The following is a 24057-nucleotide window of genomic DNA, read 5'->3' as shown; positions in this document are numbered from 1 at the left end:
GCATGTGAAATACGATGCTATAATACTTGATGTTGATATATATACATATATGTTTTGTTCTCCTATGACAAACCTCTATAGTTCAGAGGTAGATTCCAAGCCAGATATTTTGTGGCAGTATATTTTATATATATACAATTATCTTCAATTCGTTCTTTTCTCTCTTTTTCATTTCATATACGCTGAGAAGAACAACCCTTCCAGAAGGGGAGGTATTGCCGAATGACTATCTATCTGTGTGATAGAAGCCTAGTAGGATACCACATGTTGTTTAATTGCTTGTCAAGTACTAAAGGCTGGCCACCTTCTGTACTAACTATGCAATAGAACAAGTGTTCATGATCATAGTGATCTCTCAACAAATTCCTTTACTTCTATATGATTGATCAAACTTTGGAAAATAGAAACAGCTGAAAAAGGAGTAGTAAAGTTATGGTGGTATTCGGAATGGAAACACATTCGTGATATTAAGGTTGACGTGGTTATTAAAAGGTTATAGAACGCTAACGAGCAAGAATATAACCAGTATAATATTAGGAACGGAAGGTAGTAGCGATTACGAACTGGAAAAGAATGGGTATTGAGAAGCAAAAGCTCAAATGCTAAAAGCTATAATGAGTGTCTGTGCAATAGACTTGAAAGAATTTGGAATGATCACTTAACGCGGGTTGAGTTTTCTCACGATAATAGGTCGTATGTCAGGTATCGAGATGTCGTCTTATGAGATCTTTGAGGGAAGAAAATGTCGATCTCCCTTATGTTAGGATGAAGTTGTAGAGCGCAAGATGCTCGGACTAGCAGTGGTCCAAAGGACCAAGGATATGATAGATCTAATCAGAGGACGGTTGGTAGTAGCCCAAGATGGACATGAGAAATATGTTAATTTGACACGAAAGGACAAAGAATAGGAAATAGGGGACCTAGTAATGTTAAAGGTATCCCTTGGAAAGGATTAATGAGATTCGGAAAGAAAGGAAAACTAAGCCCAAGATACATTGGACCTTTTGAGATACTAAGACGGATTGGGAAGTTGGCTTACGAGCTAGCCTTACCCCCGAACCTACAACAAGTTCATAATGTGTTCCATGTGTCAATGCTAAGGAAGTGTCATCGGGATGCCAGACATATAGTGGAGTACGAGCATGTGGATATGCAACCAGATCTGACTTACGTGGAGAAACCAGTGAAGATTATGGATAAGAAGGAGCAGGTGCTTCGGAACAAAGTGATCAAGCTAGTCAGAGTGCTATGGAAGAATCATAATATGGAAGAATCAACTTGGGAACTAGAGAGCGCAATGCTAGAAAAGTACCCCTAATTGTTTTCTATTTGATTCCGGGACGGAATCCTTTTAAGGAGGGGAGACTGTAATAACCCCAAAAATTTGAACTTTTTGTAACCCTTATGAATAGTGTTTTTGCTGATATTTCTAACAAGAAAACTTTTCATGCCACACTATGTAGGGGTTCTTATATGGATATTCTGAGATTTTATTGGTACTCTATATTGTATATAAGTGTATGTAAAGATCGTCAGAATCCAATTCCGAACACTTTGATTTTTCCCGGAAATCCACTACATACAGAAAGAATTGAGTATAAGGTAACAGGATAAAAAGGATTTAAATTAAAGGATTATAAGAAAGGATCATAAAAGAAATATAATGTATTGAGAAAGATTAAGGAAACCCAAGTAATAAGATCCCGGGTATGATCCCTCAAACGAGAAACGAGAACGAAAGTTAAGCGAACCGTATAACAGATCAGCGGTCATTATGCAAACAATTAGGAGTTAATCAAGGAGGTTAGGGATGATGAGGTCATCCAACCAATAAGAAGAGGGCAAATGAGGGAGGATGACATCACAAGGTGACATAAGCATGACATAAGGGGAAGGAGGTGTGGTTGATTTAAAACCACACAAAGTTCAAGGTTAAAAAGGTAATTAACCAAAAACAAATCAAAAGCAACCAAGCTAGGCAAAACAACTCACAAACACAAAAATCATTTCACTTCTTCATCAAGAAACTCTCGGCTTTTCTCTTCATTTCAAGGAGGAAAATTCAAAATTCAAGTTCCAAGCTTCCTTAATTAGTAAGGTAATTATCTAATACTCCTTATGCATAGATATGGCTATCCTATAAGTTTAAGCCTCCAATTCATTCTCAATATCTTCCGAGAAATCAATGAAGAAGATAATGAATAGTGATTTCAAGATTTTTAACATGATTTTCTTTGTTTTTCCTTTAAGATCCAAGCATCCCTAAGATATCTCAAGGCTTCTTAAGGCTTCCTAGCTACTCAAATCACTTCAAGGAAGGTATAACATCTCCAAACCCTAACTTTACTTTGTATATTAGGATGGTTTTGATTGTTATGGTAAAAGAGAAGCTTGATGCTTGTATGTTTAGAGTTTGGGAGGGAGTTGTAGTGAATTGGATGTTGAAATCTTGTTGATTAGTTAAAGGACTTAAGTATAGTTTTAAATTTAAGTTTAAGAATAAGTAGAAATTGTTAATGTTGAGTTGTTGGGGCTGTTATGATGTATTATGGATGGAGTTTTGATTGGGTTGTGATTGTGGATTGATTGTGGGTTGAATTGGAGTGTTTTAAATTTGGGAAATCGCGTAAACATAGCTGTTGTAATGTCCGATTTACTTTAGGCTGTTTCGTTCTTAACATTAGGACCCGATAACTCCCTGATAGGTTTTGACCATTGCCATGATTAGATAGTTCATGTTACGAGCTTCGTTTTGATATGTGGTTCATTTGATTCCGATGTACGGTTTAGGAGAAACGACCGTTTTAAGTAACGACGTTTCACGAACGAACCATTACCCCTCGCCTTACTTTGAAACATAGGTTAAAGACCTTAAAGACTAATTGGAGTATGAAACATTTATTTAAAGTGTAATAGGCAGTTGGTAAGACACTCGCGAAAGAATCACCTTAAAACTCGTAATGGTTAATTTATTAAAAATGGTGGAGCCGAGGGTACTCGAGCGACTTAAGTGAATCGTTAAGCGCAAAGCGAGCGTTAGAGTCTAAATTGGTTAAAGTATAGATTTATAAGTGACTTTGGTTTAATTCCAACTTATATGTTGTTATAGGTTATCAGACTCGTCCCAAGCCATTTGTAACCCCCAGTCGCCCAGGCAAGTTTTCTACCCGCATAACTGTTGTTGTGATGTATATGTGTATATGCATGATCTTGTGATAAATGCATATTTGTTATTAGCAAATTCTTGTGATATATTGTAGCATGTGATATGGTATATATGCATGCCTGTTTCATATTCTTGATTTATATATCTGTTGGTTCAAATGCTTATTAGTTGCATAATACCTATGCTAGAGATAAGCGGTATTTGAGTATATCCTTAGTATAGGGGATCAAAAGGTGAACATTTTCTAAAACCGGGAGGCGAGGCTCCCGAGTATAATATATATATATATATATATGAATAGTTTTTAAAACTATTAATCGAATAAGGTTTATTCGATAACTTTATTTTATTTAATGAATATTATCTTGAATATTCATTCGAGAACTTATGACTCACTTTATATTATTTAATGAATATTACTTGAATATTCATTCGAGGGCTTATGACTCAGTTTATATTATTTAATAAATATTATTTGAATATTCATATGAGGACCTATGACTCTGATTATTTTCTGGGATATATTCTTTATATTATTAAAGAATAAGGTGTCGATAATCAAACTTATTTTTGACTATTCATATAAAGATAGGACTTTCGTATAAGTATATCTTTGGTTATTTAATACTCATTTCAAGTATAAGTTTTACAACTTCTACTTCAATTATTTGTATAAAGATTATTCTTTAAGGGAATATTATTTAAATAGTAATATTCAGATATTTTCTAATATATTGGGACTGATTTACTTCATTAAATCAGCATTACTCCAAACACTCTTTAAAGTGTTTTCGAGTCTTTGAAATGATTTTTAAAAGTTAGAGCGGATCCCAAAACTCATTTTTTTTATATATTTAAGATCTTCCTTTTTAAAGGGGATTTAAATACTCGCTCAAAACCAGAGGGATCCGGCTCTGTGGTGTATTTTATATTCGCAACAAGGTTGCGGTTGTGGTAAATGAATTGATTACTTACCCAACGTTCGGGAAGTAAGTCTATCTATTGAGTCGGCATAAGCAACATGGGCTCAGTGGGCGTCCATGAAAGTGTAAGTGGCTCAGTGGGAGTCCATCAAATGCATAAGTGGCTGAGTGGTAGTCCAGCATAAGGTCCTATTGCGACCAGGGTGATGACCAGTGAAGAATTCGTCCATCTACTAGTAGAAAAGGTTACTTATTGGTATCTTTGCCTGATCAGCAAGATGTCAGGTTTATGCCAAGGTTTTCTCCTTTCCAAATTCATTGGATATTACAACTCTGTTTATTATTTTTATAACAGAGGTTTTAAAGGAGTGTATGAATGTATATATATAGGTGTATATATATATATCGGGACTAAATAAAGTATCTCGTAACTTTATTATTTATAATGATATTTCAAGGATTGAATCTATTCAAGTCTTATCTTGTAGTCTCATCTCTATGATGAACTTTTGAAACTGATTATACCTTGAACGGTGGTAGTTCAAGTAGTATTCGGATATAAGTATATTGGAGTATCTTGTAACTTCATCTTTTAAACTTATATCTAGTAAATGATTATCTTGTGCATGTCAAAGATTTTCGGAAAAACGTTGAGACAAGGTTAGATATATGAGATCACCTTGCAACGATATTTTATACAGTTATAAACGAGAACTCTGTGTATATTATACATGTCGGAGGATTTCAAAGATTGTGAAAAGTATATATGTACATATATACTGAATATTTTGTGACTTCGTCGCGGTAAGATATCAAACTTGGTTCATTTCTTCTTGACCAAGACTTTCATGAGTACTATGAAAATGCTCATATATTGTAAATCATTATACATATTATTTTGGTGGGCTTGTTGCTCACCCTTACTTTCTTCTTTCATCACACAACATCAGCTAGACAAGATGAACAGGACCAAGTTTCCAATTCGCAAGCGGTTAGAAAATGTTCCGCTATTTTCTGTAAGCGTTGATGCCGCCGTAGCTGAGGTAGGAGCTACCAATAGGCTAGGTTTTCAACAATTGATGAACCAGATTTATGTATATTTATGAATTGTAATAATGGCAAAGAAATGTAAATTTATTTAGAAACCTTTTTAAGGTGTATTGGCATATAATTGTGGAATAAAATGACTTGTGATTATTTTTGGATATTCATCTCTGAGACTATAACTTGTGGTGTGTGTGTTTATGGTGGGGTCACAGTACAGAATAGTTGATTATTTATTAAGATTGGGTGTTATTAGGGGAAATGGAACTCGTGACAACCCGGATCCCCAACCCCGGATTTGGGGGTGTTACAATCAATAAAGGATCTACCCCTTCCAGTGTAGGAAGAGAATGTTCAATGCTGATCCACTTATAGTTAGTTCAGGAATCTCTGGCCAGAGTGAATGAAATTAGAAAGGAGTTTCTAATTTACATTAAATAGAACTAAGTATAGTGAATGAGAAACCAAGTGATTAAATAAGATAGGCTTGACACAAGTTCCATGCCTTGTATTTAATCGTGACATTGCAGGGTAGAAGGAATTAATTGTACGGTAACTACTCACTGAATAGGTTCTTGGTATTTTAAGCAGTGAATTCGTATTATCCGGATAGTCGCGATATGCTGAGAAGTATCCCTCACGATGTAGAATAAATATGATTAATTAATTAATCATATTTAATGAATTAGAGAATTTATATAAATAATGATAAAATAGTTTTATTATTATTTATTTCTACTACCGGCTTAATATTGCACCTACAGGGTCACACCATAAAAGAGAATGATTTAATGGTGGAGAAATTAATTAATAATGGCTGATAATTATTTATTTATGAAATAAATAATTAATTGGCAAATTTAATAATTGATTAAATGAGATTTAATTGATTATAAATTAATTAAGAAAAAGTTCTTAATATTATTAATGAAGAATTTAATTTTTGGAAATTAAATCAAGTGAGAGAATTATTTCTAAAGTGTTTAGAAAAATGATTAATAATTAAAAGGTGTTTTAATTATTAGTGAGAATAATAAAGGGTTAATAATAATAATATTTTATGGAAAAATTTTCAGCTGAAAATTTTGCCTATAAATATACTATTATAGACCCTATTTTTGCCTCAACCAAAAAGATTTACAAAATCCTAATTCTCTCCATCTCCTCCTCCTTCATTACATCGTTTTCTTGGTGGATACTGGTGGAGCGCTTCACACTTGAGGAGCAGCTGCTAAGGATCTCCGTTTATCATTTTTGGATCGCCATTAAAGACCTCCATCTTTCCATTAACGTAAAGCTTCTTAAGGTAAACAAACTGAACTACGAATTAAATATTATTTTTCACATGGATCCTGCGGAGGGTTTCGTTTTTTTTAAGATTTAAATTTACGTTTTCGTTGCGTTTATGTGCTAAAAACCCTTCATCTCAATCTCTTCTCCCTATAACTCTACTCTCCTGTTCACCCCTCCTCCGCCTTTCCCCATGCTCCCCCGTTCCCCCTTTTCTTTTGCCTTTTTTTTTATTTTCTCTGTCCGTGTATATTTATATACACGAAATATTCAAAAATTCATATCTTCCAAACCGTTTATCCAAATTTCAATTGCTATATTTGGAAACAATCAGCGCTTCAAAATCTATGCATAGGTATATATGCCACAAGGTTTTGATGAAATAGTTTGCAGAGAATATTTTCCATTTTAATTTATTTTCGAGGCGTAGAAAAGGCGTTTGACGGTGTTGATTACTCAACATGGCGTTTCAGCGTGTGTATGTCTATGGCTATGAATTTCGGATTTTTCTGGAGATATTTTCCGGACATCAAATAATCTCTTCGCGGTGATCAGAATTTATTTTGAGTAAAGATTTCGAAATTCCGCTTTTGTACTTAAGTATATTATAGCATGTTAGTATTTATATATTTATTTCATAATTTTTAGAAGTTATTGTAGAAGTCGCTTTTGGCCATATTTTTCGTTTTAGCATGTTTATAAGTGTAAATATAAATTACTGTGTGATTTAAATTTATTATTTTATTAGAATATAGTTGGATTGTATTGTTTGGGATTGATTTTGAGGGGTTACGACGCCGCGAAAAGTCCATTTTACAAAGACGTTATTTTGAATTTTTATTCTAAAATATTTATTTCAATTTCAAATTATTATCTTTTATCATTTTCGAAAATCATAATTTGATTCAATTATTTATAATTTATTTTGATTATTTATTTATTCATTTCATTAATTGATTAATTCATTTAATTAATTAATTTTATTTATAAATAGTTGAATAAGGTGTAATTATTTATAATTGAGCCAAATAATATTCTAAAATTATTTTGAGTTCTTAAAATTATATAAAGGTATTGAATATTCAATTAATATTATTATTAATTAAATTATTCTTATTTTATTTGTAGAAAATAGGTCGTTTGTCCGTTTAATACGAAACGAACGCGTATAGACTTTGAAAAATATTCTGCTTTCATTAAAAACATTTTCGAGACACAAATCCTTTTGTTTCGAAAGGTCACTTATTTTGCAAATCGATCATGAGATGCATATTTATCAAAAATCGTATTTTTGACTCGATTTCAGTTTTAAACATACCGAGTCAAATATTTTGACGATCTGAGTCAAGTGTTATATAAATTATGTGATACGTGAATATGTTTGTATGTGCTATGTGAATTACGTGCGTTCGAGGCTCAAGAGTCTTGCGTCTTGTGGGCTATCGTATGGGTAGACGATAGAGTTTTGACACGTAGTTCGTCGAGTAATTATCGTGTAAATAATTAAGATTGTATCTCTTAATGATAGATGCGGGTCATTCGAATTGATCAGTACCAGACATTGGAAAGAATGAAATGGAATGGTATTGGATACCTGGCTTCTAGAAATCACAAGAGCAACATATCAGTGAATTGTTGAAATAAAAGATGGTGATGTCTTGGGTTGTCAGACTAAGATAATTGCGTTGTTGCGAGTGTGACTGACTGCTAAAAACCAAAGGAAAGTTTTCTATGCTATTCTAATTCCAGAATAGTTCAATATTTTTCATATCCAACTACTTATGATTATGGAAGTATTGCTTTCCCTATTCTCAGTTCAGAATAGATAAATGTTTTACGTATCGCTGAATTAAATGTTTATCATGCATGTACTCTTCTACTATTCTATGTTCAGAATAGTTAAGTATTTTTACTTATCAAATTAATGGATTTATAAATGTTTTTGATTTTGAGAAAAATGATTTGGTTGCGAGTATTCTTGCCCAAGTGAATGGGGGAATAAAATTATTTCGGGTGTCGATTATTATGACCCCTTCCAATAAAAGGTTTTAAGATTGGATGAATGCGTAAGTGACCGTGGCGGACGGTCCAGCGGAGGGCCATGTATTATATGAAATATTTATAATACAAACTATACCACAGGCAGATATGTTACTTTTTATTTGAGTACTCGTATTTTGGGATATGTTTCTATGAGTCATGACCCGGTTCTATCACACGGGCTGATCAGCATGTGATAGTACGTCCGTTGAAGAAAGATTCCAATCTAAATTATTATATCATTTTTGATAATCATATAATAAATGATTTATCAAGTATTTTGGTTTTGGATAAAAGGCGAAATGCAGTTCTGATTTAGCTTCTGAGTTATGCTGATACTTACTTTATTGTTAAATATCAAAGGTGGTATAATAGAGATGATTGATGTTGACTTCAGTATGGGATGTTGTGAGCATCAAAGTTTATATTGATATCTAATTTGATATGACATCAAAATGAGTATTAATTTCACAAGATCGGTTTTGAATAAAGTTTATGATTTAGTCCAGGGTCACTGTTTCATATTGTGGTTTACGATATTTTTGTAAACACTGTTTTGCTAGTTTTATTCTCGTCAAGATTCAAAGTATTGCTGAAGCATTTCGCTCAAAAATATCGAAAGGGTTTTGAATATAAATTAGGAATTAATTTTGAGATTCCTTAACTAAATTTTCAGATTCAGAAATTATGATTTTAAATATTCTGCTCTATTGTAGATGTCGGTTTTATATCAAAAAGACCATATATATTATACAGAACATGCTGAGCATTTCTTTCGCTCATACTTGCCTATTTTTAAATTTAACCTCCAGTGAGGATTAGCTTGCGCTGTTTGGCAGCATAATTCAAGAAAGAAAAGAAGAAGCTTTTGAAAGATGGCTGGTCCAAGGTTTGTGGAACTAGAGTAAGTCTATTCTATACAGTTATGTTTATATATATGTATTAGTTATGTTATTAAATCGTTGGTCTAGTATACTTCTTTTCAAAGTTATACTAGTGGGTTAAGTTTTATATTTGGGAATTTGTGAAAAGAGTTTAAAAAGAAAGTGAAAATTTATTTATGGAATTTAAAGATCTCGGTGTAGCTTGGGGTCACAGATGCTATATTGGAGTTGCTGGAATTTATTTATTGATTAAACAGGTTAATTTGGATTGAGGTTTAATCGTGACGACCAAATCCCCTGACCCCGGATTTGGGGGCGTTACGCTGTGTATCCCCATGTGTTTTAGATTTCTTCTTTCTTGTGTAGGTTTGAGATAGGTCTGTGTCCCTAACTCTTTTGGAAGGTGCTCTTGGCTGAGAGATTTGTTCAATAGTTACATCCTTTTGGGAGGATGCACCTAGTAATGAGCTAGATTCCATATTAATCACTACAATTTGTTGGGAAATTGCAGTGTGGCTTGGCTGGATTAAACACACCTCTCCCTCCTTATCCTTAGGGTTTCTTTGATGTTCACCCTGTCCCTCACCAAGCTTATATCCCTTCACACTCCCCTCTTTGGTCTTAGTAGTTTTTGAACCTAGTCCCTTTTAAGAGGATCTGTAGTGGGGTCTTTGAGACTTGAATTAAGAAATATGTTGGGGAAAACTCACAGATGCCACATCCACAGTTGTCTGCAAAGAAATTTGTGGTAGAGAAGCAGAAGAGACAGAAGTATTAACCTCACTTACCTGAGGGCTCTCCATAATTGGCAGGTAGACTAGAGGAACCACACTGAGGTTGTTTGCCCTGTTTAAGTCAGCAATAACTCTCCTTTGTTGAATCCAACAATCAAGCTTGTTGATTGGGTTCTCAATGATAAAATTCTCAGAAACAAAGTTAGCTAGTAACATAGAGAATCTTGTTGGGAATATGTTGTGAACTTGATGATTACATTAAGAAAACACCTTAGTAGATTTAACTTAGTGAAAAATGTAGCACTCGACGGATGATCAAATATAGTCCCGACAGATGACTCAATATAGTCCCGATGGATGACGGATGATGATTTGACATCCATCGAGTGAGTAGCTTATGTAACAATAAGTATTATAACAGATTTCTGTGAACAACTTTGTATAGATCTTGTAGTAGCATATGAGTCATGTTGACTATCATTAGATATGCAGAATAGGCTGATTAATTGTAAATATGAGATGTCTTGTAATTCTGCATAAGTGAAATGAAGTCAAGTGTTAAATAGCTACCTGACGGATGATCAACAAAGCAACCCGACAGATGATCAACAAAGCAACCCGACGGATGATCAACAAAGCTACCCGACGAATAACAAGCATGTACCCGACGGATGATCAATTCAAATATCTGTTGACAGTGACAAGACAGTCACATGCGTTGGGTGTTTACAAAAGGAATGTGGTAGCCTGTTTAAGAGAAATTGAAGAACAAAGAAGCATTACCATTTTCATGCAAGTTAAGAAGATTTTCAAAAGTGTTGGAATAGAGTAGTGAAGTAGCATGGAGTTTGACTTGATAGTTTAGTTTTATTATCCTATCTTATTACCTTGTAAACTTGGTGATATATATAAACCAAGTGTAGCTAGTGAAACAAATAACCAAGCAATCACTTTTAGAAGAGAAATAGAAAAAGCTGTAACTGTTAAGAATTTCTCTGTAGTTTGTTTGTTCACTTGTAAAGCAGTTGTGAGACAATCTGTTCTTCACAAAGTTCTTAATTCGATATATATATATATATATATAATATATCTGGTGGATACTTTCAAATCCACCAGAAAGTTTTAAAAAACTTGTGTTTTTATTACTTTGTGTTTTTGATTTATTTAACTTGTGATTCCGCACCTTGCAAATTAAAACACTTATATATAGTTTGAATTAGATTATTTTATAGTTCAAGAAAATTTTTACTAGAATTACATTCAACCCCCTCTTCTGTAATTCTTGTTGCATTGTTAGGGACTAACCATTGGTATCAGAGCAAGCTCTTGAAGCACAAAGAGTTTAAAGATCACAACTAACAGCAAGATGAACAAGAAGGATGTTAGAGTCAAGATTCCTTTTCTGGACAAAGATAATTACCATCACTGGAAGGTAAAGATGCATCTTCATTTACTTTCTCAAGATGAGGCCTATATGGATTGCATAGAGAGAGGTCCTCATGTACCAATGAGAGCTGCAACTGGAAATGAGCCATCAGTTCCCAAGCCAAGGCATGAATGGTCATATCCTGATATTGAACAAGTCAGGAATGGTAAGAAGGCCATGAATAACTTATTCAATGGAGTTGATGGTGACATGTTTGACAACATCATCAATTGCAAGACAGCCAAGGAGGTTTGGAACACCATTCAAATAATTTGTGATGGCACTGAACAAGATAGAGAAAATAAGATGCAGTTACTAATTCAGCAATATGAGCATTTCCACTGTGAAGAAGGTAAAACTCTCACTGATATCTTTAGTAGACAGAATTACAGGAAAAAAAAAATTCGTGGTCATTAATATGTTTTCTCACGGTAATTGTGTCAAAAGCTACTAAATGCTCTGAAGTTGCTTGGAAGAGTCTACCAAACCAAAGATTCTAACCTCAAATTCCTGAGATCCCTTCCAAAAGAATCCAAACCAATGACAGTCTCCCTGAGAAATTCACAAGAATATAAGGAGTTTACACTAGAGAGACTGTATGGCATTCTAAAGGCTTATGAGCTTGAAATAGAGCAAGATGAAAAAATGGGGAAAGGGAGAAAGAAACGAGGGTCCATTGCACTGGTTGCTGAGTTAGAGAAAGAGAAGGAGATGAAGTTAGAAGTTGTTGAGTCCACTTCAAAGGTCTGTGAAAACAAAGGCAAGGGGCTGGTAGTAGAAAATGAAGATTCTTTGAGCCAAGATGATATGGATGATATTGATGAACATCTTGCATTTCTTTCCAGAAGATTTTCCAAGCTCAAGTTCCAGAAGAACTTGGAGCAGCTAAGCCAAATAGAAACATGGTGGATAAATCAAAATTCAAGTGTTTCAAATGTGGCTTGGCAGGGCACTTTGCCAATGAGTGTAGAAAGTCAGATTCCAGCAAGAAGAAGTTTGAGCCTGTGGATTATAAACAGAAATATTTTAAGTTGCTCAAACAAAAGGAAAGGATTTTATTACACAAGAAAATGACTGGGCAGCAGATGGTCTGGATGAGGATGAAGATGTCGGCTATGTCAATCTAGCCCTAATGGCCAAGTCTGATGAAACAGAGACAAGTTCTTCAATTAATCAGGGAATCACCACTAACCTTGCACATTTATCTAAAGCTGAGTGTAATGATGCAATAAATGACATGTCTACAGAATTATATCATTTGCGTGTTACACTTAAATCCCTCACTAAGGAAAATGCTAAAATCAAAGAAAATAATTAGTTTTTAAGTGAGAGGAATAATGTGCTAGAGTCTCAGTTTATTGAATTTGAAAAATTGAGAATATAATGTAAGATTGCTAAGGATGAATTAACGGAGTCCTTGAAGAAAGAAGAGATTTTGAAGAAGCAGCTTGAACGAGAATAGGAGGTGATTAAGGCATGGAAATCATCTAGAGATGTCCATGCTCAAATCACCAAAGTTCAAGGTATTGAGTCCTTCTGTGATGTAGCCTGGAAAAAGAGTAAAGAGAAGATGGAATCCAATTTGGTTGATGGATTGCTTACAGATGAAGACTCGACGGATGATGAGACTCATCCGTCGGATAATCAAAAGGGTTATCCGTCGAGTGACATAAATCCTCATTCGTCGGCTGTGAGCAAACCTGTGAGTAAAGCCAAACTTGCCAAGTTAAATAAAAATATGGATCAGTTTCCAAAAACTTCATTTCAGGAGAATCAAGTAAAATGAAGAAGGAGAAGAAAGTGAATGTTGGTCATCTGTCCATCAAGCAATTGAATGACAGACTAGAAAAGATTGAGGTTAAAACAGAGGCTAAAAAGAAAAACAATAGAAATGGGAAAGTAGGAATTAACAAACATAACAACTACACACCTGATAAGTATGCTCCAAGAAAAATCTGTGTTAAGTGTGGAAGTGTTAATCATCTGTCTGTTAATTGCAAAATTGCCATGCCTACTTCCACGATTGTACCACCTTCTTTTCCCAACATGAGTGATATGCCTTTCATGCCTATTAATGCTATGTCTGCACAGAATATGGATACACAATTTGCTAATATGTCATTTGCACCTGATCCTTATTATGCTACATTTAGTATGCCTCAAATTCCATTTAGCATGCCCTACTGGAATAACATGTTTGCAAATAGCATGACATTTCCTGTTAATCAAAATGTGCATGATAATTATATTTTAATGAATGGTTTCAAAGGTCCAACTTAGATGACTAAGGATGAATCTGATACCCCCAAGTCAAATGAAATCAAACCTAAGAAATAAAAGAAGAAAGCTAACAAGGCTGGACGGAAGGAAACTTGGGTACCAAAACCAATTTGATTTGATTTTAATGTGTGCAGGGAAACAGAAAGAATCTGTGGTACTTGGATAGTGGTTGTTCAAGACACATGACTGGAGATTCTACCCTGCTCACAGAGTTTAAGGAGAGAGCTGGCCCAAGTATTACTTTTAGGGATGACAACAAGGGTTATATTTTGGGATATGGCTTGATTTCAAACGACAATGTCATCATTGAGGAGGTTGCCTTAGTGGATGGTCTCAAGCATAATTTGTTGAGTATTAGCCAGCTTTGTGATAAAGGCAATTCAGTAACCTTCATTTTAGAAGCCTGTGTTGTGAAAAACAAGAGGAGCAATAAAGTGGTTCTCACTGGAGTGAGAAAAGGAAATGTGTACCTAGCTGACTTCAACTTATCAAATGCAGAATCTGTTACTTGTCTTCTCAGTAAAGCAAGTCAAGATGAAAGTTGGCTATGGTACAAGAAGCTATCCCATGTAAACTTCAAGACCATGTGTTAGGGCGAAAACACGCGCTAATATTCACGCAAGTATACGCGTTCGCAAGTAATATAGAATACTTTCTAGTTCGTTCCCTCAGAGACTCAGACTAAATTATTGTCTAATTAAACTCACTCACCAATGTATGATTACTTCTCAATGTTAAGACACTAACACTTAAAATTGTTGATTAAATATTAACTATAATTAACTACTTAATTAATCACTTAACTAACACTTCAATTTATCAATAATAAAACACTCATGAGATCACAACTTCATTATTACTTCCTTCTATAGCTATTGTTATTACCTTTAGCATGTGACAGTGATGATATTAATCGAATAGCACGAAACTGATAAAAGCCAACTTTCATTGTACTAATACCATTCTACCAAGCATCCACAATTAAGATAGAAGTTGAATAGTCATCAATTATGTTGAGTTCCCATATGTCTACAGAAATTGACAACACAACGATTTAAGCACAAGTTATTTCTTTTGATTACATAAGGCAAATAAAAATGTTAGAGTTACCCACTAATCATGCATAACGTACATGAACCTATGCTAGCATGGCAAGTTCTAAATCTCAAGATCCACCGTCGCTTCACAAGAGATTAACACCCTATCTTATATGTTCGCGACGCACATAAGACGAATACGCACAACCAATACTAGATATCATGCAATCATCACACACTAAAGTATTAAACAATTAACTAAGGAATTCCATAATAAATCCGTTGCAACCCCATGATCACGATTAGCCTATAATAGCACTTATCGTCATCATGGGTTCATATGAAATCATGATAAACAAACACAAGAAAATAATAACTAAACTAATTATATTAAAATAGAGTACGTCACAAGAGTAAATAAGTTCAAAGCAAGAAAACTAGCATCCAACGTTACAACGAAACAAGAATCACAAGAATATATGCTTCCTCTTCGTTGCAGTGTGCTAAATCGGTCTTCTTCCTTATCTCCTTCGCTCCTTGCGTAAAAACACAATCTTATTCAATCCACACTTGTGAAAACGTCTCAAATCTACTTATATAATAGTCCCATAAAACTCAGATTACATAGAAGTGGAAACCAAACAGAAGTAGAAGTCCTAAAATAATTTGTCTTTTTTCCCGACCCTGCGCGGCCGCTCAGCATAGCTGAGCGGGCGCTCAGCTTGCTGCACGGCCGCTCAGGAATGCTGAGCGGGCGCTCAGACCTCTACTGGAAAAATTCTGATTTCGCTCCGTTCCTTCGCCGTAATCTGCCCGTTTCTTTCCTCTCGCAATGGTGAACACATGCCAAGGCTTATTCTTGATGATTCCTCCCCCGAAATGCAACTAAAACCCTGAAATGCATAAACACTAGAAAAACGCATCAAATACACAAATTACTTGATTTCAAGACACCAATTTAAGCCATTTTAAGACGCTCTAAGTGGTATAAAATGCCACTTATCACACCCCCAAACTTAAATCGATGCTTGTCCTCAAGCGTCACAGACTCAAAAACAAATAAAAACATGCATGAATGTAATCTATATGAAAATGCAGCGATCCCCCTTACTACAATTAACCAACCAAATTGTCACATCTCAACGAATGCAGTTAGACAACTAAAGATCAATAAACTCATGCAAACGGACATACAGCCAGAAACGTGGTGTGTGCAAATGCTTAACAGATATGCTTCGGAACTAGACCAATTACTATGACTAGACTATCCTCAAGGCAATCCTACGATTATACAAAGAATAAAAAATTCTAGGCACAAAGTGATATACAACACAACAAGAACTCTGGAGCTTACTACGGAATCGTGCTTTTTATTTACAACTCAAATGCTTATTTGACCGTGCAATGAGTGAGGTCCACAAAAGACTTATACAATGGTATCCATGTAGCGAGCGTTAGGTTAGCGGATCCCAGACTCTAAAAGCCTTAGGTCACTAGGCACAAAGTCCCCTAAGAACTTAATAACTCGAATACCAAAGAGCCCACTCTTGATCAATTATGCAAAAAAAAAAAAATTTATTTTTTTTATTTTTTTATTTTTTTTATTTTTTTATACTTCTGAGCAAGTGCGTTTCGCTCCATCTTGCTCAAGCCTAGACTACTCGCACCATATGCGAGCCGGCTACTAGCCATTTGACGCCTAGCCACAACTAGCAACAACTTCCATATTTTTTTCTCCAAAATTTTTTCTTTTTCATGTCTTTATCACTAAGAATCTATAATCGAATTCTAAGCATAATAAGTTGATTGACCTTGAAAACAACCAAATCATAACAACAATCTAGCCCTTACGCATTCTCTAAGACTTAGTGGACTTACAATTGTTTCTAACATGCATATCAACCTACACAACTTAATATCACTTTAATGCTATCAGTACACTCGCATCAATATCACAATTCAGTCGATAAATCATTGTAAAAGGGATCATGGTAAATGCATGAGCTACATGACATTCATAAAAAAAAACTATATGGCATAAATTATGCGACTATATGAACTAAACTATCATGAATATGCAACTAAATGACACACACACAATATTCCTTAACTACCACCCCCAAACTAAAAATCTTCACTGTCCTCAGTGAAAGTAGTAGAAAGAAACACAGGGTATACCTACTCGGAGTCATCATCATCATCACCCTCAGTGGGTGGAGTATCAGGCGGCGGGTATGCAGAGTCCTCACCAAAAACTGGCCACTGGATATCAGCTCCAAGGCCTCGAAAAGCAGTTTCTAACGCAAGGGTGAGCTCCTAAGCAAACCTGCTCTGCATCTCATACATGGCATCCATCCGCCGTGAAAGCCTCCTATACTGGGCATCAACCATCCCAGCACCCTCCTGAGCTCTCGAAGAACCAGCCTCATCACGCCCTGGCCTAGCCATAGTAGCACCTCGTGCTGGATGCCCTCCTGGAAGACGATAACCCAGCCCATGCTCCTCAGGCTCACCACCGGTCCACTCCTGCATCCCATTCAGAGTGCCATAATCAATCGGAGCTGCTGGCAACTGCAACTACTCATGAGCCGGCCAGTTCACTCCCACTGCTCGGCATAGCTTCGTAACCGTAGATGCATAAGGGATGTTCATATGCTTCGCTCCCCTCAAAAACTTCAGAATTCCTTGGTAGATAAACTCACCAAGGTCCACATAGTATTCCTTATTCAGAATTCCCCACAACAACTGTGCTCTCTCAACTGTGACCTCGTGTGCATGCGAAGAAGGCAAAATATTAGCACAAATAAATGCATTCCATGCACGGGCATACCTGTTCATGGCGATCGCCGAAAAGTGACGATACTCATTAGTGCCGGTCCTGCAGGTCCAAACTGTGCCCGGTCGACAGAAAGTCGTACAAATCAAATCCAAGTCAAAATCCTCAGCAGTCTTTTCATTCCAGTTCTCCTCCTCGGGCTTCCTCTCTCGCTGTCCAATCACACGGCGAATCGCCGCAGGATGATAATCAACCGTCAGCCCACGGGCCACAGAAAACCCATTCTTTTCGGCCTTCGCATTCGCGTAGAACTCGCGAACAACGCTCATCAGTACTGCTTCGGGTTACTCACAAAAAGCTATCCACCCCTTCTCTGCAATCATGGGCAGCAACTCACCATCCCTCCCCGATGGTAAAAACCCCCTCTCCTTCAGAATTGGCTTCCCCAACAGCCTAGTGTACTCCTCCTCCGCAGCTCTGTCAGTTAACCGAGGCCTTGCAGCAGTACCCCTCGATGAATCAGCAGTAGGAACTGTGCTGCTACTGTCAATAGTGCGTGCTCTCTTGGGTGCCATTGATTCGTGAATAAAAGTGTGTAAGAACTGATTTTTGATGTTTGTGAGAGGGTTTAAGTGTAGGAAGTTTTGTGGGAGATATGTAGGATAGGTGTATGTATATATAGGTGTGGATTAGATTAGGGTTTGGGAATTAAGGAGTAAAATGATGGGGTAGTGGGAACAAATCGTGGGTTTATGGGCTAAAACTGTTTTTGTGTGTTTTTTTTCTCTGAACTGAAAAAAAAATAATTCTGGTACTCGACCCCTGAGCGGTCGCTCAGCAAAACTGAGCGGGCGCTCAGCTTGCTGCGCGGTCGCTCAGCAAAGCTGAGCGGGCATTCAGGGGGTCACTGGAATTTTTTTTTTCAGCCCCTGTTTTCTGATTTTTTTGTGTTTTTGGATAGGTTATTAACTTCTAAGGGTTCCTGTAACAACAATTCATGGGTTGCCTCCTACGCAGCGCTTCTTTTTCGTCATTAGCTTGACATTTCGTACCCTTCTCAAGTAGTCAACAAAATGGCACTAACCACTTCTCGGTTTACCATGTCCCCATAGTAGTGCTTCAACCGCTGACCATTAACCTTGAATGCTTGGTCCGGATCATTCTCAAAAATTTCCACCGCTCCATGTGGAAACACAGTTTTGACAATAAAAGGTCCAGACCACCTTGATTTCAACTTCCCAGGAAAAAGTCGGAGTCGAGAGTTGAATAAGAGAACTTGTTGCCTTGGCACAAATAACTTTGGATGTAGCTTCCTATCATGCCACCTCTTCACCTTTTCCTTATACATTTTGTTATTTTCGTACGCTTGCAGTCGAAATTCATCAAGTTCATTAAGCTGAAGCATTCTTTTCTTACCAGCTGCATCTAAATCCAGGTTCAACTTCTTTAATGCCCAGTAGGCCTTATGCTCAAGCTCCGCAGGTAGATGACATCCCTTACCGTACACCAACTGAAACGGTGACATTCCAAGTGGAGTTTTGTATGCTGTTCTGTAAGCCCAAACAGCTTCATCGAGCTTTAAAGACCAATCCTTCCTTGACGGACAAACAACCTTCTCTAGAATGCGCTTTATCTCTCTGTTAGACACTTCCGCTTGACCATTTGTTTGCGGATGATAGGCAGTAGCTACTCGATGATTCACATTATAACGCTGCATCATAGAAGTGAACTTACGGTTGCAAAAATGCGATCCTTCATCACTTATGATTACCCGAGGTGTTCCAAACCTTGTGAAAATTTGCTTATGAAGAAAATTTAGCACTGCCTTTGCATCATTTGTCGGTAAAGCTTTAACTTCGACCCATTTTGAGACATAATCGACTGCCAGCAAGATGTACTGATTATTGCAAGACGAGATAAAAGGCCCCATGAAATCGATTCCCCATACATCAAAGACCTCGACTTCAAGCATCACATTTAATGGCATTTCATCCTTCCTTGACAAATTTCACACTCTTTGGCAACGATCACACCTTAAAATAAACTGATGAGCATCCTTGAACAAAGTAGGCTAGAAAAAACCTGCTTCCAGAATACGAGCTGCCGATTTCTCACCACCATAGTGTCCACCATAAACCGTGGAATGGCAGTCTTGTAATATCCCCTCCGTTTCACAGAACGGGATACATCTCCTGATGATCTGGTCAGCTCCCTGTCTAAACAAATATGGTTCATCCCACATATACCACTTCACCTCATGCAGAAACTTCTTCTTTTGAGCGGATGTCAAATTAGGAGGCATTATATTGCTGACGAGATAGTTTACAATATCTGCAAACCATGGTTCTTCCTCCTAAATTGCAAACAACTGCTCATCCGGAAAAGATTCATTGATTAACGTCCTATCTTGTGAATTAGAATCGGGATTCTCCAACCTAGAGAGATGGTCAGCTACTTGATTATCAGTACCTTTTCTATCTTTGATCTCTAACTCAAATTCCTGAAGTAAAAGCACCCAACGAATGAGTCTCGGCTTCGAATCCTTCTTGGAAACTAGATAATGAATCGCTGTATGATCAGTGAATACTGTTACTTTCGTACCAAGCAGATAAGATCGAAATTTCTCAAAATCAAAGACTATAGCCAAAAGCTCCTTCTCAGTAGTGGTGTAGTTCAATTGGGCACCATTTAAGGTCTTACTCGCATAGTAGACCACATGGAAGAGATTTTTCTTGCGCTGTCCCAGAACTGCACCTACCGCATAATCACTTGCATCACACATCATCTCAAACGGTTCTGTTCAATCTGGTGCTGTAATAACTGGTGCATTGATCAAACTCTTCTTGAGAGTCTCGAATGCTGCCAAACATTCATCATCAAATTTGAAAGGCACATCTTTCTCAAGCAAATTGCACAACGGCTTAGATATCTTTGAAAATTCCTTGATGAATCGCCGATAAAAACCCGCATGACCAAGAAAACTACGGATTCCTTTCACAGAATTAGGTGGGGGAAGATTTTGAATGACTCCCACCTTGGCCTTGTCCACCTCCAGACCCTTGCTAGAGACCTTATGCCCAAGGATAATGCCTTCACGCACCATAAAATGACATTTCTCCCAATTGAGCACCAAATTAGTTTCCACGCATCTTTTGAGTACGACGCGCAGATTATTCAAACATTCATCATATGAGTGTCCAAAGACGAAGAAGTCATCCATGAACACTTCGACGTTATTTCCAATCATGTCACAGAATATAGCCATCATACATCTCTGAAAGGTGGTCGGGGCGCCACATAACCCAAACGAAACTCTGCAAAAAGCAAACGTGCCAAATGGACAAGTGAAGGTAGTCTTTTTCTGATCCTCTGGTGCAATACAAATCTGATTATACCCGTAATAACCATCCAGAAGACAAAAATACTCATGTCCCGCCAATCTGTCAAGCATCTGATCAATAAATGGAAGAGGGAAGTGATCCTTCCTTGTGGCTTTGTTCAATTTTCTATAATCCATGCATACTCTCCATCCTGTAACTGTTCGAGTAGGGATGAGCTCATTCTTTTCATTTGCGACCACAGTGATACCTCCCTTCTTAGGTACACATTGTACGGGGCTCACCCACGAGCTGTCAGAAATAGGATAAATGATGCCTGCATCTAGCCATTTCAGAATTTCTTTCTTCACCACCTCCTTCATGATGGGATTCATTCTTCGCTGCTGTTCTACAGTTGGCTTACTACCTTCCTCTATCAGAATTTTATGCATACAATATGAAGGACTTATCCCCTTGATATCTGCTATGGTCCATCCTATAGCCGATTTGAATTCTCTCAAAATCCTTAAGAGCTTGTCTTCCTCACTACCTGAAAGGTCAGATGAAATAATAACAGGTAACGTAGATGAATCACCTAAAAAAGCATACCTCAAGTGCTCAGGTAATGGCTTGAGCTCCAAGGTAGGTGCTTCCTCTATTGATGGTTTGAGCTTCCCTTCAGCGTTCTTAAGGTCAAAAGTACCAAGAGATTGAAATGGTATGTCCAGCTTTCGCTTCCAGGGAGAAGGGTTCAGATATTGTAATTGCTCGTTGCTATCTTCATCATCGCTGTCAAAATCCCCCACTAAGGCCTTTTCCAATGCATCAGACATTAGCATGTGATCGAGTTCCGAATTAACCGCAGAATCAATCACATCCACTTTTAAGCACTCCTCATCTTCTGTAGGGAATTTCATTGCCTTGAATACGTTGAAGGTCACATCCTGATCTTGGACCCGCATAGTAAGTTCACCTTTTTGCACATCTATCAAGGTACGGCCAGTAGCCAAGAAAGGCCTTCCCAAGATTATGGGAATCTTCTTATCTTCCTCAAAATCCAGAATAACAAAATCTGCTGGAAAGAAGAGCTTATCCACCTTGACGAGCACATCCTCAACTATGCCCCTTGGGTAAGTAATGGAACGGTCAGCCAATTGTAGCGACATGTATGTGGGTTTTGGATCAGGCAGATCCAGCTTTTTAAAGATCGACAACGGCATTAGATTAATGCTTGCTCCCAAATCACAAAGGCACTTGTCAAACGTCAGATTGCCAATTGTGCAAGGAATGGTGAAGCTTCCTGGATCTTTTAGTTTTGGTGGTAACTTTTGCTGCAGAACAACGCTGCATTCTTCCGTGAGAGCAACGGTTTCAAGGTCATCCAGTTTCACCTTCCTTGAAAGAATTGTCTTCATAAACTTCCCATAACTAGGCATCTGTTCAAGAGCCTCAGCGAAAGGTATATTGATGTGAAGTTTCTTGAACACCTCCAGAAACTTCCCGAACTGTCTATCCAGCTTTTGTTGCTGCAATCTCTTAGGAAAAGGTGGTGGAGGATATAGCTGTTTCTCCCCTGTATTAGCCTCAGGCAGAGTGTGTTTAACAGTAGTCTTCCTTGGTTCCGCCGCTTTCTCCTTTTGCGTAGATTCTTCACCTCTAATTTCAGCTTCTACTTCTTTTGCCTTTTCAGCATCAGCTACTTTTCCAGACCTTAAGGTAATAGCCTTGACTTGCTCTTTAGCTTCCTTCCTGCCTGGTACTTCCGTGTCACTGGGAAGAATGCCAGGTTGACAATTGAGCACTGCATTGGCTAATTGACCGATTTGATTTTCTAAGGTCTTGATAGAAACCGCCTGACTCTTGCACAACAGCTTAAGTTCCTCAAAATCAGCACTAGTAGGTGCAGCTGCACTTCCCTGTTGAGGATATGATTGCCTTGTAGCATACTGCTGAGGTTACTGGAATCCAGGTGGGTTAAACTATTTACTCACTCCTTGCTGATATGGTGGCTGAATAGCATTCTGATTATTCCCCAGCTGAAATTTGGATGATTTCTGTTGTTAGGATGATAGGTCACTGGCACAGGCTGCTGTTGTCGCTGATAATTATTCACATACTGAACAGATTCGTTGACAAGAGAACACTGATCCGTAGCATGAGAACCTGCACAAAGCTCACAAACCATAGCTATTTGATTCACTCCATACGTAGCCAGAGAATCAACCTTCATTGATAGCGCTTGGAGCTGGGCTGCAATAGCGGTGGCTGCATCAACTTCCAGAATACCTGCTACCTTGCCTGACGTCATCCTCTGAGTTGGGTTTTGATGCTCATTTGCAGCCATCGTCTCTATAAGATTATACGCCTCAGTATAGCTTTTAGCCCATAAGGCGCCTCCAGCTGCTGCATCGAGCATGGGCCGAGATTGGGCCCCTAAACCATTATAGAAACCAGTGATCACCATCCAATCCGGCATTCCATGATGTGGACATTTTCTCAACATTTCCTTGTAGCGTTCCCAAGCCTCGCACATAGGTTCTGTAGGTTGCTGCGCAAACTGAGTAAGAGCACTCCTCATAGCAGCAGTCTTTGCCATCGGATAAAACTTCACCAGAAACTTTTGCGCAAGATCTTGCCACGTAGTGATGGACCCAGCTGGTTCAGAATGTAACCAGTCTTTAGCCTTGTCCCTCAGTGAGAATGGGAAAAGCCTCAACTTGATAGCCTCATCAGTCACGCCATTATACTTAAAAGTGCTGCAGATCTCGATAAAATTCCTTATGTGCATGTTGGGGTCTTCAGTTGCCGCTCCTCCAAAAGAAACAGAATTCTGCACCATCTGAATAGTGCCCGGCTTGATTTCAAAGGTGTTAGCTTGAATAGCCGGATGAAGGATGCTTGACTGAATGTCATCAATTTTAGGCCGAGAAAAATCCATAAGAGCTGGATCAGCTTGGACAATATGATCTCCCATGTTTACTGGTTCTTTCTGCTCAGTTCCTGAATTCGAATCCTCAAAATCTAACTTCTCCGGAATATCAAGAACTTCGTCTGTCTCCTCAGCTGTATCTAAAGTCCTCTTACGAGCACGAGAACGAGTTTGCATAAACGCTTGCTAAAGTACCTGAAACACAACCGGA

At 37.4% G+C, this 24057-nt stretch overlaps 1 non-coding gene across 1 annotated transcript; it reads left to right on the top strand.

Moving 5' to 3' along the window:
- Nucleotides 1–23391: 23391 nt before the first annotated feature.
- LOC141715821 (small nucleolar RNA R71) lies at nucleotides 23392–23498 on the top strand. The gene has a single exon (XR_012572569.1). It is a non-coding gene; the product is annotated as a small nucleolar RNA R71 (small nucleolar RNA).
- The last annotated feature ends 559 nt before the right edge of the window (nucleotides 23499–24057 follow it).

Source organism: Apium graveolens, chromosome 3 (genome assembly GCF_009905375.1).
Source record: "Apium graveolens cultivar Ventura chromosome 3, ASM990537v1, whole genome shotgun sequence".
Lineage (NCBI taxonomy): Eukaryota > Viridiplantae > Streptophyta > Magnoliopsida > Apiales > Apiaceae > Apium > Apium graveolens.
The sequence above is the reverse complement of the archived record's forward strand: the minus strand, read 5'-3'. Positions and strand labels throughout refer to the sequence as shown.